This window comes from Dromiciops gliroides, chromosome 3, assembly GCF_019393635.1.
Source record: "Dromiciops gliroides isolate mDroGli1 chromosome 3, mDroGli1.pri, whole genome shotgun sequence".
Taxonomy (NCBI): Eukaryota; Metazoa; Chordata; class Mammalia; order Microbiotheria; family Microbiotheriidae; genus Dromiciops; species Dromiciops gliroides.
The window spans coordinates 395,019,855-395,036,323 of NC_057863.1; the positions used below are offsets into that span (position 1 = coordinate 395,019,855).

General features: G+C 36.1%; 1 protein-coding gene across 1 annotated transcript in view; it reads left to right on the forward strand.

Moving 5' to 3' along the window:
• The window catches only part of CNTNAP5 (contactin associated protein family member 5), a 974,910-nt gene that overhangs the window by 847,848 nt on the left and 110,593 nt on the right, over positions 1-16,469 (forward strand).

The window sequence follows — 16,469 nt, forward strand, 5'->3', positions numbered from 1 at the left end:
GTCCTTTTCCCTTTTCTATGGTCTCTTTGGGATGCAGACCTAACAGTGGTACCACTGGGTCAAAGGGTATGAATAGTCCCATAGCTCTTTGGACATTGTTCCAAATTGCTTTCCAGAATGGTTGGATCACTTCACAGCTCCACCAACAAAGCATTAGTGTTCCAATTTTTCCACAGCTTCTCCAGTATTTACTATTATCCCTTTTTTGTCATATTAGCCAATCTGATAGGTGTCAGGTGGTACCTCAGAGTTGTTTTTATTTGCATTTCTCTGATCAATAGTGATTTAGAGGGGCAGCTAGGTGGCACAGTGGATAAAACATCGGCCCTGGATTCAGGAGGACCTGAGTTCAAATTTGACCTTGGACACTTGACACTTACTAGCTGTGTGACCCTGGGCAATTCACCTAACCCTCTTTGCCCCTCAAAACAAAACAAAAAACAAACAAACAAAAATAGTGATTTAGAGCATTTTTTCACATGGCAATTGATAGCTTTGACTTCTTCATCAGAAAACTGCCTGTTCATATCCTTTGACCATTTCTCAATTGGGGAATGACTTGGATTCTTGTAAATTTGATTTAGTTCCCTATATATTTAAAAATGAGGCCTTTATGAGAAATGCTGGCTGTTAAAATTGTTTCCCAGTTTTCTGACTCCCTTCTAATTTTGGCTGCATTGCTGCTGTTTGTACAAACGCTTTTTAATTTAATGTAATCAAAGTCTTCCATCTCGCATTTCATAATATTCTCTATCTCTTGTTTGGACATAAATTGTTTTCTTCTTCACAGATGTAAGAGGTAAACTATCCCTTCCTCTCCTAATTTATCTAAGGTATCACTCTTTAGGTATAAGTATTGAACCCATTTTGACCTTATTTTTGTATAAGGTGTAAGTTGTTGGTCTATGCCTAGTTTCTGCCATACTATCTTCCATTTTTCCCAGCAGTTTTTGTCAAATACTGAGTTCCTATCCTGGAAGATGGAGTCTTTGGATTTATCACACAGTAGATTACTATAGTCATTTACTACTGTGTCTCCTGTGTCTAATCTATTCCATTGATCCATCACTCTATTTCTTAGCCAGTAGCAAATAGTTTTGGTGACTGCTGCCTTATAGTATAGCTTCAAATTTGGTATGGCTACCCTACCTTCCTGTGCATTTTTTTTATTAGTTCCCTTGATATTCTTGATTTTTTGTTTTTCCAGATTAATTTTGTTATTATTTTTTCTAGCTCTATAAAATAATTTTAGGTAGTCTGATTGGTATGGCACTGAATAAGTAAATTAATTTAGGTAGAATTGTCATTTTTATTATATTAGCTCAGCCTATCCATGAGCAATTGATATTTTTCCAATTACATAGATCTGATTTTATTTATGTGAAAAGTGTTTTGTAATTGTGTTCATAGAGTTCCTGGGTTTGTCTTGGAAGGTAGACTCCCAAGTGTTTTATATTGACTTCTTCTGTTACTTTAAAAGGAATTTATGCTTCTATCTCTTGCTGCTGAGCTTTGTTGGTCATGTATTTCCAGTGCTGATGATTTATATGAGTTTATTTTATAGCCTGCAACTTTCCTAAATTTGTTAATTGTTTCAAGTAATTTTTTAGTTGATTCTCTAGGATTCTCTAAGTATACCATCATATTTGCAAAGAGTGATAGTTTTGTTTCCTCCTTGCCTATTCCAATTCCTTTCATTCCTTTTTTGTCCCTTATTACTGTTATTTTGTATACAGTTCATTTCACTTGCATCAGCTCATGTAAGTCTTTCCAGGATTTTTTCTGATAGCATCCTGCTCATCCTTTTTTTCCTTTTTTTCAATATAGTAAACTACATTCATATAGTACTTTAAAGAGATATTTCCTTACAAAACAACCATGAGGCTGAATATTGCAACAACAATAATAGCTAACTTTTTTATAGTACCTTATACCTGACAAAGACTTTTCTTCACAATAGCCCAGCAAAGTAAATACCATCATCAACATTATCCTCATCCTCATCATCCTCATCTTACTTTGCTTTTCTTTCTGCTTCAAATTTTTCCCAGTTTTATGTTTCCCTCCATCCTATTTGCTCCTCATGTTTACTCTACTTTCTGTCTTCTTTTACCCTATTCCTCCTCAAAGGTGTTTTACTTTTGACTGCCCCTCTCCTCATCTGCCCTCCCTTCCTTCACTCTTCCCCCCTTATGTCCTTCCCCTCCCACTTTCCCACAGGGAAAGATATGTTACTATACCCACTTGAATGTGTATATTATTCCTTCTTTTAGCCAATTCTGATGAGTGCAAGGTTCATTCATTACCCTGCTCCTCCCCCATCTTCCCATCTGCTCCATGAGTTTTTTCTTGCTTCTTTTATGTGAGACATATTACCCCATTTTACCTCTCCCTTTCCCTTTCTCCCAGTGCAATCCTATCACCTATTAATTTTATTTTAAAGATAACTTCATGGGGCAGCCAGGTGAAATAGTGGACAAAGCACCTACCCTGGACCCAGGAAGGACTGAACCCAAATCTGGCCTCAGACACAAGACACTCACCACCTGCATGACCCTGGGCATGCCACCCAACTCTGACCACCCCATAAAAACTGATAAACAAAAATAAATGCTTTACAGATATCATCTCTTCATAATAAATTCTCACCTGTACCCTCTGTCTAAATTTATTCCTATCATCTGCCCTAATTCTGAGAAAGTTCTTATGAATTAGACATATCATATTCCCATGTAGGAATGTAAGCAATTTAAAATTTTAACATCTGTCTGGATTTCTTTTTCCTGTTTACCTTTTTATGCTTTTCTAGGGTCTTGTATTTGAAAGTCAAATTTTCTATTCAGGTCTTTTCATCACCAATACCTGAAAGTCCTTTTTTACACTGAAGTTCCATTTTTTCCCCTGAAGACTATACTCAGTTTTGCTGGGTAGGTGATTTTTGGTTGTAATACCAATTCCTTTTCCCTCTGGAATGTCATATTCCATGCCCTCCAATCCTTTAATGAAGAAGCTGCTAGATCTTGTGCTAGCCTGAGTGTGGCTCTATAGTACTTGAATTATTTATTTCTGGCTGTTTGAAATATTTTCTTCTTGACCTGGGAGCTCTGGAATTTGGCTTTAATATTACTGGAAGTTTTCCTTTTGGGATCTCTTTCAGGAGGTGATTTTTGGAGTCTTTCAATTTCTATTTTATCTTCTGCTTCTAGAATATCAGGGCAATTTTCCCAGACAATTTCTTGGAAAATGAAGTCTAAGCTCTTTTTTAAATCATGGTTTCAGGTAGTCTAGTAATTTTCAAATTATCTCTCCTGGATCTATTTTCCAGGTCAGCTGTTTTTCCAAGAATATATTTCATATTACCCTCTATTTTTTCATTCAATTGGATTTAATTTACTGGGTCTTGATTTCTCATAAAGTCATTAGCTTCCATTTGTTCAATCCTACTTCTTAAGAAATCATTTTCTTCAGAGAGCTTTTGTACCACTTTTTCCATTTGGCCAGTTTGGCTTTTCAAGCTGTTGACTTTTTTTCCATGACATTCCTGCTTCACTTTCATTTCTCTTTCGATTTTTTTCCTCTACCTCTCTTACTTTATCTTCAAAGTCCATTTTGAGCCCTTCTAGGGCCTGAGACCAATTCATGTGTTCTGGTCTGTAAATCACTGCAGACCTACTTGCTCTTTAACCAAAAACAAAAATCTTTTCTCTGTGTTAGCTAACTCCAGGGAAGCCTGTGCCCCTCCCCACCTTGGCTACCACCACTCAAAACTGCTTTCTGATTCTAATGAGCAAAACAACTGTGTTCTGCCTCAGTGCCAACAGAGACCCCTGTAATCTCCCCCAGACAACTGTTCAGCCCTCTCAGCAGACTGTGCTTTGCTTTCACAGTGCTACAACTGACCTTTCCTGCTGAACTTCTAAGCCTTCTTTAGCTGGAAAATGATTTCAACCCATACTATTGTGGGTTCTGTTGCTCCAGGAATTGTTGTATGGCATTATTTGGAGGTTTGGGGCATGATCATGTGGAGAGCTTTGAGAGGTTACTGCCTTTCTTATGCCATATTGGCTCTGCTCAACCTTTTCTGGTCTGTTTTTAAGTGTTTGATCTTTGATATTTATGCCTCTTTTATTAAGCTTTTAATTCTTTTTTATTCTCATTTTTTTCTCATTTTTTGTCTGTAGTCTTATTTTATTTTATACTTTTTTGCTCTTTCTTTAGCTTTTTCAGGCATTCTCGTGACCTTGTGTCCAATTTGTATTTTTTGTAGATTTTAAAGGTTTATATATATTTGGATGTTGTCTTCTGAGTTTGTGTCTTTATCTTCCCATTAATCATAGGTCCTTTTGTTGTTGTTTGTTCATTTTTCCAGCATACTTTTCTAATTTTTGTTTTATGTTAAAGTTGATCTCTGCCTATTCATGTTGGGGCATGGGTTAAATTCCATTCAATCAATGTTGGGTAGAGACAGACCCTTTTTTCTAAATTGTGCACAACTGAGGGTGGTCTGGATATAGAGATGATATCACTCAGCCCCTCATTGTAATTTTCATTCTCTCTTTAATTTTTTTTGTTTTGTTTTCTGTATGTTTAGAATTTAATTTTCCAAATTATATGTAAAAAAAATTTGACATCAATTTTTTAAAACTTTGTGTTCCAACTTTTCTTCCTTCCTCCCTCCCCACCTATCACCCACAAGAACTCAAGCAATTCAATATAAGTTATACATGAGTAGTCATACAAAACATTTCCACATTAGCCAGGTTGTGAAAGAAAACAGAGAAAAACAAAACTTCAGATTAAAGAACTATAAAAAAATTATTCTTCAATCTGCTTTCAGATACCATCTGTTATTTCTCTGTAGATGGATTACAGTTTTCTTAAGTCCTTCATTATTATATTGGATCATTGCATTGCTAAAAATAACCAAGTACATCACAGCAGATCATATTACACTATTGTTGTTATTTTATATACAATACATTTCACTCTGGTTCAGTTCATGTAGGTATTTCCATGTTTTTCTGATAGCATCCTGTTCATCATAACTTTTATATATTACCTTAAACTTGATAAAGAATTTTCTTCACAATAGCCCAGCAGAGTAGGTCACATACATTTTGCCATTATAATCAATCATCATAACTGTTTTCCCCCATTCTATTCCCTTCCCATGATATTTACCCTGTTTTGAATTTTCTTTTACCCTATTCTTTCTCAAAAGTGTTTTGCTTCTGATTGTCCCCTCTCCTCCTTTGCCCTCCTTTCTTTCACCCTTCCCTCCTTATCCCGTTCCCCTCCTGCTTTCCTGCAGGGTTAGAAAAATCACTCCACCCAATTGGGTGTGTTTGCTATTCCCTCCTTGAGCCAACTCTGATGAAATTAAGGTCTTTGAGCTAATTATGATGTCTGTAAAGCTCCTTCACTTCCTCACACCACCCCCATCTCTCCCTCCACTCTATATATCCTTTCATGTTTCATTCATGTGAGATTTCACCACATTTTGTCACCAATCTGCTATAACCTCCCCGAGCATATTCCTCCCCCCTTCAATTTTAAACCAAAGATGGCATCATGTGGCAGCTAGGTGACACAGTGGACAAAGCACCCACCCTGGACTGAGCAGGATGCAAGCCCAAATACAGCCTCAGACACAAGACACTCATCAACCCCAAACGCCTCCCCACAAAAAATAAAAAATAAAAAATAAATGCTTTACAGGTATCATCCCTTCATAATCAACTCCCAACTGTGTCCTCTGTCTAAATTTATTCCTATCATCTGCCCTAATACTCAGAAGGCTCTTATGATTTTGACATATCTTCACATGTAGGAATGTAAATAATTTAACCTTTTAACATTTCGCATGATTACTTTTTTCCTGTTTATCTTTTTATGCTTCTCTAGGGTCTTGCATTTGAAAGTCAAATTTTCTATTCAGTTCAGGTCTTTTCATTAAGGAATACCTGAAAGTTCCCTTTTTCATTGAAGTCCAATTTTTTCCCCTGAAAGATTATACACAGTTTTGCTGGGTAGGTGATTTTTGGTTGTAAACCCAATTCCTTTGCCCTCTGTGAATATCATATTCCATGCCATCTGATACTTTAATGTAGAAGTTGCTAGATCCTGTGCTATCCTTACTGTGGCTCCACAGTCTTTGAATTTCTTCTTTCTGGCTACTTGTATTATTTTCTCCTTGATTTGGAGCTCTGGAATTTGACTATAATAATTCTAGAAGTTTTCCTTTTAGGATCTCTTTGAGGAGGTGATTGGTGGGTTCTTTAAATTTCCACTTTGTCTTCTGCTTCTAGAAGATCAGGGCAATTTTCCCTGATAATTTCTTGGAAGATGGTGTCTAAACTCTTATTTTGGTCATAGTTTTCAGGTAGTCCAATGATTTTCAAATTATTTCTCCTGGATCTATTTTCCAGGTCAGCTATTTATCCAAGAAGATATTTCCCATTACCCTCTATTTTTTTTTTAATTTGGATTTGTTTTATTGTGTCTTGGTTTCTAATAAAGTCACTAGCTTACATTTGTTCAATCCTATTTCTTAGGCATTTTTTTTTCATCAGAGAGCTTTTGTATCTTCTTTTCCATTTGGCTTTTCAAGCAGTTGACTTTTTTTCATGACTTTCTTGCATCACCCTCATTTCTCTTTCCATTTTTCCCTCTACCCCTATAAATTTATCTTCAAAGTCCTTTTTGAGTGCCTCTATGGCCTGAGACAAATTAATATTATTCTTGGAAGCTTTAGATGTGGCTATCTTCTTCTGAAAGTGTACTTCGATCTTCCTCATTACTAAAGAAGCTTTCTATTGTTCACAACATTCTCTGCCTGCTCACCTTTCCCATCTTTCACTTGACTTTTAACTCCTTTTTGTTGTGGGGTCCTGCTTCTAGGATATACTGTCCCAAGCTTCAGGGGGTCCCAGGTGTTATGATTTAATGAGAGGCAGTTTCTTCACTCATCTGGCCCTTTATCTGCTCTGTAGATAACTCCAGGCCAACTTGCCAATCAACCAGGCAGCCAAACTTTGTGTGCTGTGATTGTTAACTCTGACATACTTGCACCCCGCCCCCACCTGTGATGCCACCACTCAAGGTTTCTTCCTGGTTCCCTACTGGAGTAGGACATCCAAATACCCCCTTAACTCTTGCATTCACCCCCATAGACACCCCATGGCCAGTCATTCAGCCCTCTCACCAGATTGTGAGCTTAGTTCCAGAAGATGCTGGCACTGCAGCTGATTCAAAGGCTCAGGGGTAAGTTTCTTTGGTGCAGTCTGCCTGGGGCTGTATCTATTTTGGTGTGATCATAGGGGTGGACTCTACTTGTAGTCCATTCCCCCTCCTGCTGAACTTCCAGTGTGTCTTTGGCTGGAAAGAAATCGCTGCCATCTTTTTGTGGGTTCTGCTGCTCCAGGAGTTGCTTTTTGGCTGTTTGGAGTTTTTTTTGGAGTAATTGTGTCAGGAAGTCTGAGGGTTTATTGACTTTCCTCTCCCATCTTGGCTCTGCTCTCTGTTCATCATTTCTTATAGCACAATACTATTCCATTATAATCATATTCCACAAATTGTGGAAAAACTTATGCTTCAATTCAATCTCTCTCTCTCTCTCTCTCTCTCTCTCTCTCTCTCTCTTGCATTTTCATTATTGGTTCTCTGGTATTTTCTTGAATCATCATTTTTTAAAAAAATAATTAATCTATTACTTTATTAAAGTTTTCAACCTTTGTTTAGATAAGATTTCAAATTTCCCCCCCTCCCTTCACTTTCCCCTTCCGCTAGACAGCAGGTAATCTTCTGATATAGGTTATATATATATATATATATATATATATATATATATATATATATATATATATATATATATATATAATAACATTAAACCTATTTCTGCCTTAGTTATGTTATACAAGAAGAATCAGAGCAAGAAGGAAAAACCTCAAAAAAAGAAAAACAACAGCACCAAAACCAAAAGAAATCATACGATCCAATCAGCGTCCATATTCCACTGTTCCTTTTTTTTTTTTTTTCTGGATTTGGAGAGCCTTTTCCATCATGAGTCCTTTGGAACTTTCTTGTACTGTTGGATTGGTGAGAAGAATCTAGGAATGACTTGGATTCTTATAAATTTGATTTAGTTCCCTATATATTTTAGAAATGAGGCCTTTATCAGAAGTACTTGTGATAAAAATTATATCCCAGCTTTCTGCCTCCCTTCTAATTTTGGATGCATTGCATCTGTTTGTACAAAACCTTTTTAATTTAATGTAATCAAAATCATCCATTTTGCATTTCATAATATTCTCTATCTCTTGTTTGGTCATAAACTGTTCTCCTTTCCAAAGAGATGAAAGGTAGACTATTCCTTCCACTCCTTATTTACCTATGGTATCACCGCTTATGTCTAAATCATGTATCCATTTTGACCTTAATTTAATATAAGGTGTAAGATGTTGGTGTGTGCCCAATTTCTGCCATACTATCTTATAGTTTTCCCAGCAGTTTTTGTCAAATACTGAGTTCCTATCCCAGAAGCTAGAGTCTTTGGGTTTATCAAACAGTACATTACTAAAGTCATTTATTACTGTATCTCCTGTGCCTAGCTTATTCCATTGATCCTCCACTCTATTTCTTAGTCAATACCAGATAGTTTCGATGACTGCCTCTTTATAGTAAAGCTCCAGATTTGGTACTGCTAACCTACCTTCCTGTGCATTATTTTTCATTATTTCCCATGATATCCTTGAATTTTGTTTTTCCAGGTGAATTTTGATATTATTTTTTCTAGCTCTATAAAATAATTTTTAGGCAGTCTCATTGGTATGGCACTGAATAAGTAAATTAATTTAGGTAGAATTGTCATTTTTACCATATTAGCTCTGCCTATCCATGAGCAATTGATATCTTTCCAATTATTTAGATCTCATTTGATTTGTGTAAAAAGTGTTTGGTAATTGTGTTCATAGAGTTCCTGGGTTTGTCTTAGCAGATAGAATCCCAAGTATTTTATACTATCTACCATTAGTTTAAATGGAATTTCTCTTTCTATCTCTTGCTGCTGGACTTTGTTGGTCATGTATAGAAATGCTGATGATTTATGTGGATTTATTTTATATCCTGCTACTTTGCTAAAGTTTCGAGTAATTTTTGAGTTGACTCTCTAGGATTCTCTAAGTATACGATCATATCATCTGCAAAGAGTGATAGTTTTGTTTCCTCCTTGCTTATTCTAATTCCTTTAATTCCTTTTTCTTCTCTGATTGCTAAAGCTAAAATTTCTAGTACAATATTAAATAATAGGGGTGATAATGGACATCCCTCTTTCACCCCTGATCTTACTGGGAAGGCCTCTAACTTATCTCCATTGCATATAATGTTTGCTGATGGTCTTAGGTAGATACTGCTTATTATTTTAAGGAAACCTCCACCTATTCCTAAGTTCTCTAGTGTTTTTATTAGGAATGGGTGCTGTATTTTGTCAAAAGCTTTCTCTGCCTCTATTGAGATAATCATATGATTTTGGTCAGTTTTCTTATTGATGTGGTTGATTATGTTGAAAGTATTCCTCATGTTCAACCAGCCCTGCATTCCTGGTATAAATCCCAACTGGTCAAAGTGTATTATCCTGGTGAACACTTGCTGTAATCTCTTTGCTAATATCTTATTTAAGATATTAGCAGCAATATTCATTAGGGAAATTGGTCTATAATTTTCTTTCTCTGTTTTTGCTCTGCCTGGTTTTGATATCACCACCATATTTGTATCATAAAACAAATTTGGTAGAACTCCTTCTTCAGCTATTTTTCCATATAATTTGTATAGTATTGGAATTAATTGTTCTTTAAATGTTTGGTAAAATTAACCTGTAAACCCATCTGGCCCTGGGGATTTTTTCTTAGGGAGTTCATTAATGGCTAGTTCAATTTCTTTTTCTAATATGGGCTTATTTAAGGATTTTATTTGCTTACACCGTGCAGTTTGCAGAGCCCTAGGCCAGTGCGTGCCGAGGCATAAAAACCTCAAATAACAATTAATTCTTTACATCCCCTGCTTTGTTTCATCAAGAAACATAGGGTGTTTCCTTGATGGAACAATAAATAATAAACAATAAATAAATTTTTAAAAATAACAGAATATTATAACCAATGCTAACAAACAATATACTAATAACAATATAGGAAAAGGAAAATACATATTACAGATGATGTATATAGTAGCAGAAAGAAAAACAAAAATGTCCATTTAAAGTCCTTAAAATGTTTTCTTAGAAGAAGTGTTGAGATGTCATCAGGGGAACTGGACTCTGGTCTGGATTCTGTCTGTCTCTAGATTCTGGTTGTCTCTGGAACTGCTGGATTTTTATTCATCTTTAGCATAGCATTGTCCAAAAATTGTTCAAATTAAACAATGAAAGTTCTTCAAAAAAAAAAAAAATATATATATATATATATATATATACACACACAGAATATTGGAGTCTCCCCTTTGGAGGATACTCATCTCCATACACAATACAAAATTGAGACAGTTATGAGATTACTAACACTTTTTACCACTATTTGTCTGGATCAAGGCCAAATTTAGTTATGTGTACATGATGACACCTGAAAATGTTATGGAAAGGTTACCATATCATATCTCATGGTGCATAGACATTTAATAATTGTGCTAGGGCTCAGGTGGATGGATTCTGACCATGCCACCAGATTGAGTGAAGAAGCCAAGTTAAATTAAGCCAGGTGCATGCATCAGGAGACTTTTGAGTCTAGTGGTTCCAGTCTTTTAAATTGCCTAGCAGCTTCATAAAGTCTATCATAAAATATATTAGGGTGTTCATTAGGTTCCTGGGTGACTTTAAAAAAATTTTGCCAGTTGTCAGATTTCTTAGAACAGGATTTCATTCCTTTCAGTAGTGTTTCCCTAGCATTTTTTAATTCTTGGAACTGCTATGGATCATTGTAATCCCAGTTTGGCTCCTGGAGAGGCCACTCTGTTAACGCTTCCCCAGAGGACACCAAGGAATTTCCTGCTGTGACAATATCTGCAATATCACTTGGGGTTAGTATAATTTCCATAAGACAAGTGACATTGGCCCAAAAGGGGTTGATATGTATTAAATATAGACCTTAACTGTGAAATTATTGACTTCGGATTCTGATCAAACCTAGGTATAAGTTTCTTCCATGCACACAGATCCTTTGGACTGAATGGGCTATATATTTTACGGTGTGCTCCTCTGTGAGCTGTAACATCCTGTAGGAGGAGCAGTTTCTGTTGATGTAATTCTAAAGACTGGTCTAAATCTGTTTCTGAGCTCAGGTAATCATCTCCCATAGAGGGACCTATACTGGTATCCCTCTGAACACGTGGTCTACTATGGTCATATCCTTTCCTCTCTTTACAGCTTTTTTGGAAAAAATACCACATTGCAATAAGGACAATAACAAGAATAAAATTTATAGCCATTTGAGCTATAATTATGGTAGTATAGTAAAGTTCTAATTTAGTTGTAATGCTTCCAGTAATATTGTATATGTGCTCAGTGGGAGGGATAAACTCTCCCATACCATTGTTCCAAAGATTTTTTACTGTGTTTGTGAAGAGGAAACCAGCAATGCCATGAATAAGTATTGAGCAGGCCAACAGTTTAAATCGGGACAATATGCTGTCCCAAAATATGCCAATTAGAATATACAAGGGAGGGGGCAGCTAGGTGGAGCAGTGGATAAAGCACCAGTCTTGGATTCAGGAATACCTGAGTTCAAATCCGGCCTCAGACACTTGACACTTACTAGTTGTGTGACCCTGGGCAAGTCACTTAACCCCAATTGCCTCACCAAAAAACAAACAAACAAACAAACAAACAAAAAAACTACTCACTTTTTGGGGCAGCTAGGTGGCACAGTGGATAGAGCACCGGCCCTGGAGTCAGGAGTACCTGAGTTCGGGTCTTGCTTCAGACACTTAACACTTATTAGCTGTGTGACCCTGGGCAAGTCACTTAACCCCAATTGCCTCACTAAAAAAAAAGAAAAAAAAAAGAATATACAAGGGAGGAGCCAAATATTCAATCATGGTGCAGTTCAAAATGAACCAGCTTTTCTCTGACCAGCAAGATAAATGCTAAGGTTTTTTAAGAGCAAGGGAGATTTCCTAAGGGAACAGTGGGGGAGGGGCAAGAAGGTCCCACAGGTTAGTTGGCTCATGGCCAAATAAGAGGGAGGGGGGTAGGTTAACGAAATTCACTAGGTTAATCAACTCCTGGTTGACTCACCAAAAACCGTGGGGATCAATTATTAATTGGGGAGTGTTAGCTAAGCGCCTTCTTGCAATATTGGGGCAAGGAAGGAGACTGGCAGCCTCCCTCAAAATAGAACAGGATTTATTTTAACAGGAACAAACTTAAAAAAACAAACAAACAAACAAACAGGATCAGTAGGATCAAGGGAAAGGAAATAAAATGGGGAAAGGGAAATTATACAACCTGAAAAGATACCATCACCCAGGAATCAGCTTAGAATACACAGCAGAAATCCTGTTGCCTTCCAGTGTCCAGCTAGAATGCTCAATTCTCCTCCCCCCAATCCCCAAAAAACCCCCACAAAGCCCCAGACAATGAGATGGCCGCTCTGACAGTCACATGACTGCCCTCACTAGGCTTCCAATCATCATAATTTTGCCAGGCCCATGTAGGCATCGGTGAGTGGTGATGATGTGAGGTGCCAGTGCCATGGCAACAGTTACAACCAGTGGGTGGAGCACTGTGCAGTTTATGGAGCCCCAGGCCAGTGAGTGCCAAGGCATAAAAACCTCAAATAACAATTAATTCTTTAAATCAGATCTGAATTGAAAACAATCTGTGCCAACAACAAAATAGGACAACATGGCCACGGATCTTGAGGAACATACAACCAGTTAGAGAAACTAGATTAAGCTTGTGAAATTATTATAAATCAAATCACTCACAAACAATTATAACCCTAATCATTCATGATTCTCTGTTGACTAAAGCATGTCTCCTAAATAAACTTCACTTGACAATACTTTAGTCTTCTTTTTTTTAATGTCCTTGAAAGGCATAATTTGAACACATTGTTTGATTCACACATTCCATTACTGATAGCCTTTTCCACTGTTGGTTCAAATTGAGCATGTTTTATTTGGTATATAGATCAAGGTCTTCAATTAGATATAATTATGTGGAGGAGTAATATATGCAAATATTCTCAGAAAATAATGGAATAGTTGCTCCACCAACTAAAAGGCAGAGGATTAATTATCACATTCATAGACCCCTTGGCAGATAAATGTATCCAGATTGCCTGGAACTGACCATTTATATATACATCCTACATCTGTTCCCATCACATGCCAGAGATATAGGTCACCCTTTTTCTTGTCCCTAATAGAGAAGAGTTTAAATCCAACTCACATAAAAGATTCTGAATAATGCTGATTCATAATGACTTGAAAGATTGCCAATATCTATATATTTTTAATATTATCATGGAATAAGATACTCTTCATAAGTGAAATTTCCAGTTAACTGAATCTAGGCCCTCTAGGTCATTTTAATGTCAACCATTGTTTTAGAGAATTGCTCTAAATGTATTGCATAATTTACTTTCTAGATAAATTGAGTATATCATCAAAGTTGTATGGAGCAGTTTTCTCATATAGTCAGTGATCTCAGACTGATGAGATGATTTCTGAGATGTTACTTTTGCTTTATTAACAGCAATCAGTATATAAGATGCTGATGTTGGTGTGTATTCTCCTTGAACTCAACTCCATGTTCTATTTCAGTACTTCAAACATAGATAATTAATATAATAAGAATTATATTTAAAATAAGAATAACTAGGTTCTGAATAATGATATGAAACACTCTCTTTAAAGTTAAATCACTTTAACTGGCATCTAGAATATTAATCTAATCTTCTCAAAGATTCTTTATTGTTCTATTTTGGCATGTTTCCTATTTCTCAGATGTATTCAAAATATATGAGGTTGGCAGATAAATGGCCTACAACTAAATGATATGTTAATATATACATATAAGCATATATTTGTATAAATAAATGTCTTTCCTTAAAACAAAAGTTCTTTAGATGATAGGTCCAGTTGTTTCACATCACCAGCTATACATTCTCTGAAGAGTGAATTTACTGAGCAAAAATCTCAAGGGAGAAACTGCTAATTAAGGAACAGGCTTCCTAGCCAGCTGTTACAAGCAGAAAGAGGTAGTTCATGTTTAAATATCTGGGCCATAAAGGGGAAAGTATGGCAACACGAGGACTCTGCAAGCTGCCAGAAAATATTTCTTATTGAATGGCACTGGAAATGGGTGTCTGGCACTGTGTGATTAGTAAGTAACAGGACAATGTGTTCACCTAAATCACTGCAGAGTGCTCTCTGTGCAAAATTGTAATAACAGATTTCGAGTGCAGTGTGGCATTAATGGCCTCCCTTATATTCTGTTTGCATTGTTTAATCAACAACTTCTCTTATTCTACTTGATTTTTATGCACTTACTCAATGTGTGTCTGGCATGGCTATTTCAGAACAGTATAAGTCACAGTATTTGTCTAAATTCTTAATATAGCACCATTTTGTTAAATCTGTCTCCGTTCTGAGAAGCCTGTTAAAGAGCCCATCTTTAGTTATACTTAACTAAACTGGTCTGCTGAGTTCAATACATTAGCTGATGTTTGGGACTAATGACACTAAGATTACAGTTTCATTCCCATATGGGCCCATTAGCAGTGATTTTTGCCATAGCCCCTGACTCCATCCCCATCTTTCATCAAACTTTTCATTGATGCACAAAATATAATGTGAATGGCAGAATAATATCCTGTGAGTCTGATGATGTGGGCTCACTTTCCACTTCGAACTGGTGTGAGTACCCTGTATGGTTTTATGCAAGTAACATAGCATCTCTGGGTCTTAAATTCCTCAATTATGGGAATAATCATTACTTCATTAGCCACTTTGCAGGGTTATTGTGAGCGAATCAGTTTGTGAACTCTAATTTTGCACTGAAAGTGAACACTGGTTGAGTGGTGAAAGCTTATTCCTCCAAAAATATTGACTTATTACAATGGGGTAGAAATATCATCTTTATAAATTTAGATAGAATACCTATAGTATGCATCATGGTTCTTTGGATCTTTTCGTATATTGATAAGTCTACTAGAGTATATTTGTATGGCTAAACCCATAATATGAAAGGTAGTAGTTATTGTCATCATAGTAGTAGTGGTGGTGGTGGTGGAGGAGCAGAAAATGATATTAAATAGCAATAATATTTTGACTTTAGGGTTTTTCTTATACTTTAAGTGTTTACAGTTAATCTTAATTTAAAGAAGGTAGATTCAACATTAGTTCATTAATCATTTATTAAATCCAGAAAAATGGGGTGCAAAAATATAAAAATAACAGTCTTTGCTCTCAAAATCCTATTCTCTATTATAAGGTGAGATACAGTTGTTTTTTATTTAATACAAACAACTACACTAAAAGGTAAAATTTATTATCTACAAAAGGTTTCTAGGTAATTTTTAAGAGGAATGGATACCTTTCAGTTACAGAAATGTTTATTCTTCATATACTAGGTTGCACTTCCATTGATACATGAAGGAGAAAGAATTTAACAGACTTAGATGTAGAAGGGAGTACATTCCTTGAATGGGGAATGGCATGGAGGTTGGAGAGATAATATTTAAATGTTTAAAATGGATCTATTAATCCCTTTTAGCTACAACATAGGTTCCATAAAGGGGATAAATAGGATATAAAAATATAAAGGTAAATTGGAGTCAAATTGTGGATGGTAATAACTACAGGCCACTACTACTAAAAGCAGGAGGTAGTCACTTAATATTTTGAGCTGAGGAGTGATATGGCAAGGTCTGTGCATTAGATTATTGTAGCAGCTCTTTGAAGGATTAGATTAGAGAGGAAAGAGACAGGAAAGACAAGGAAACAATTTAAAAGGATATTGACATATTATATAAAAGTGTCACATTTACAATTGTCAAAGAAAAGGTGATGGAGATCTCAACTAGATTTTTTATAGTGTGAAAGACATAATGGGAGCCAGTTTTGTGGAGTTAGAATAGATAAGAAAGTAGCTAAGTGGTACAGTGGATATAACTCTGGGCCTGGAGATGAGGACCTGAGTTCAAATTTAGCCTCAGACACTGATTAGTTGTGTGTCCCTGGGCAAGTCACATAATCCTGTTTAGCTTAGTTTCCTCATCTATAAAATGATCTAGAGAAAAAAATGGCAAACTATTCCATTACTTAGACAGCAATGCTTTCTCTCGCCTCAAATTACGATGTATTTATATATCATACCCCTCCAGTAGAATATAATCCCCTTGAATATAGGGCCTATGGTTTTTATTTTTGGTTGTTTGTTGGTTTGCACAGAAAATGGTATTCCAACACCTACCATA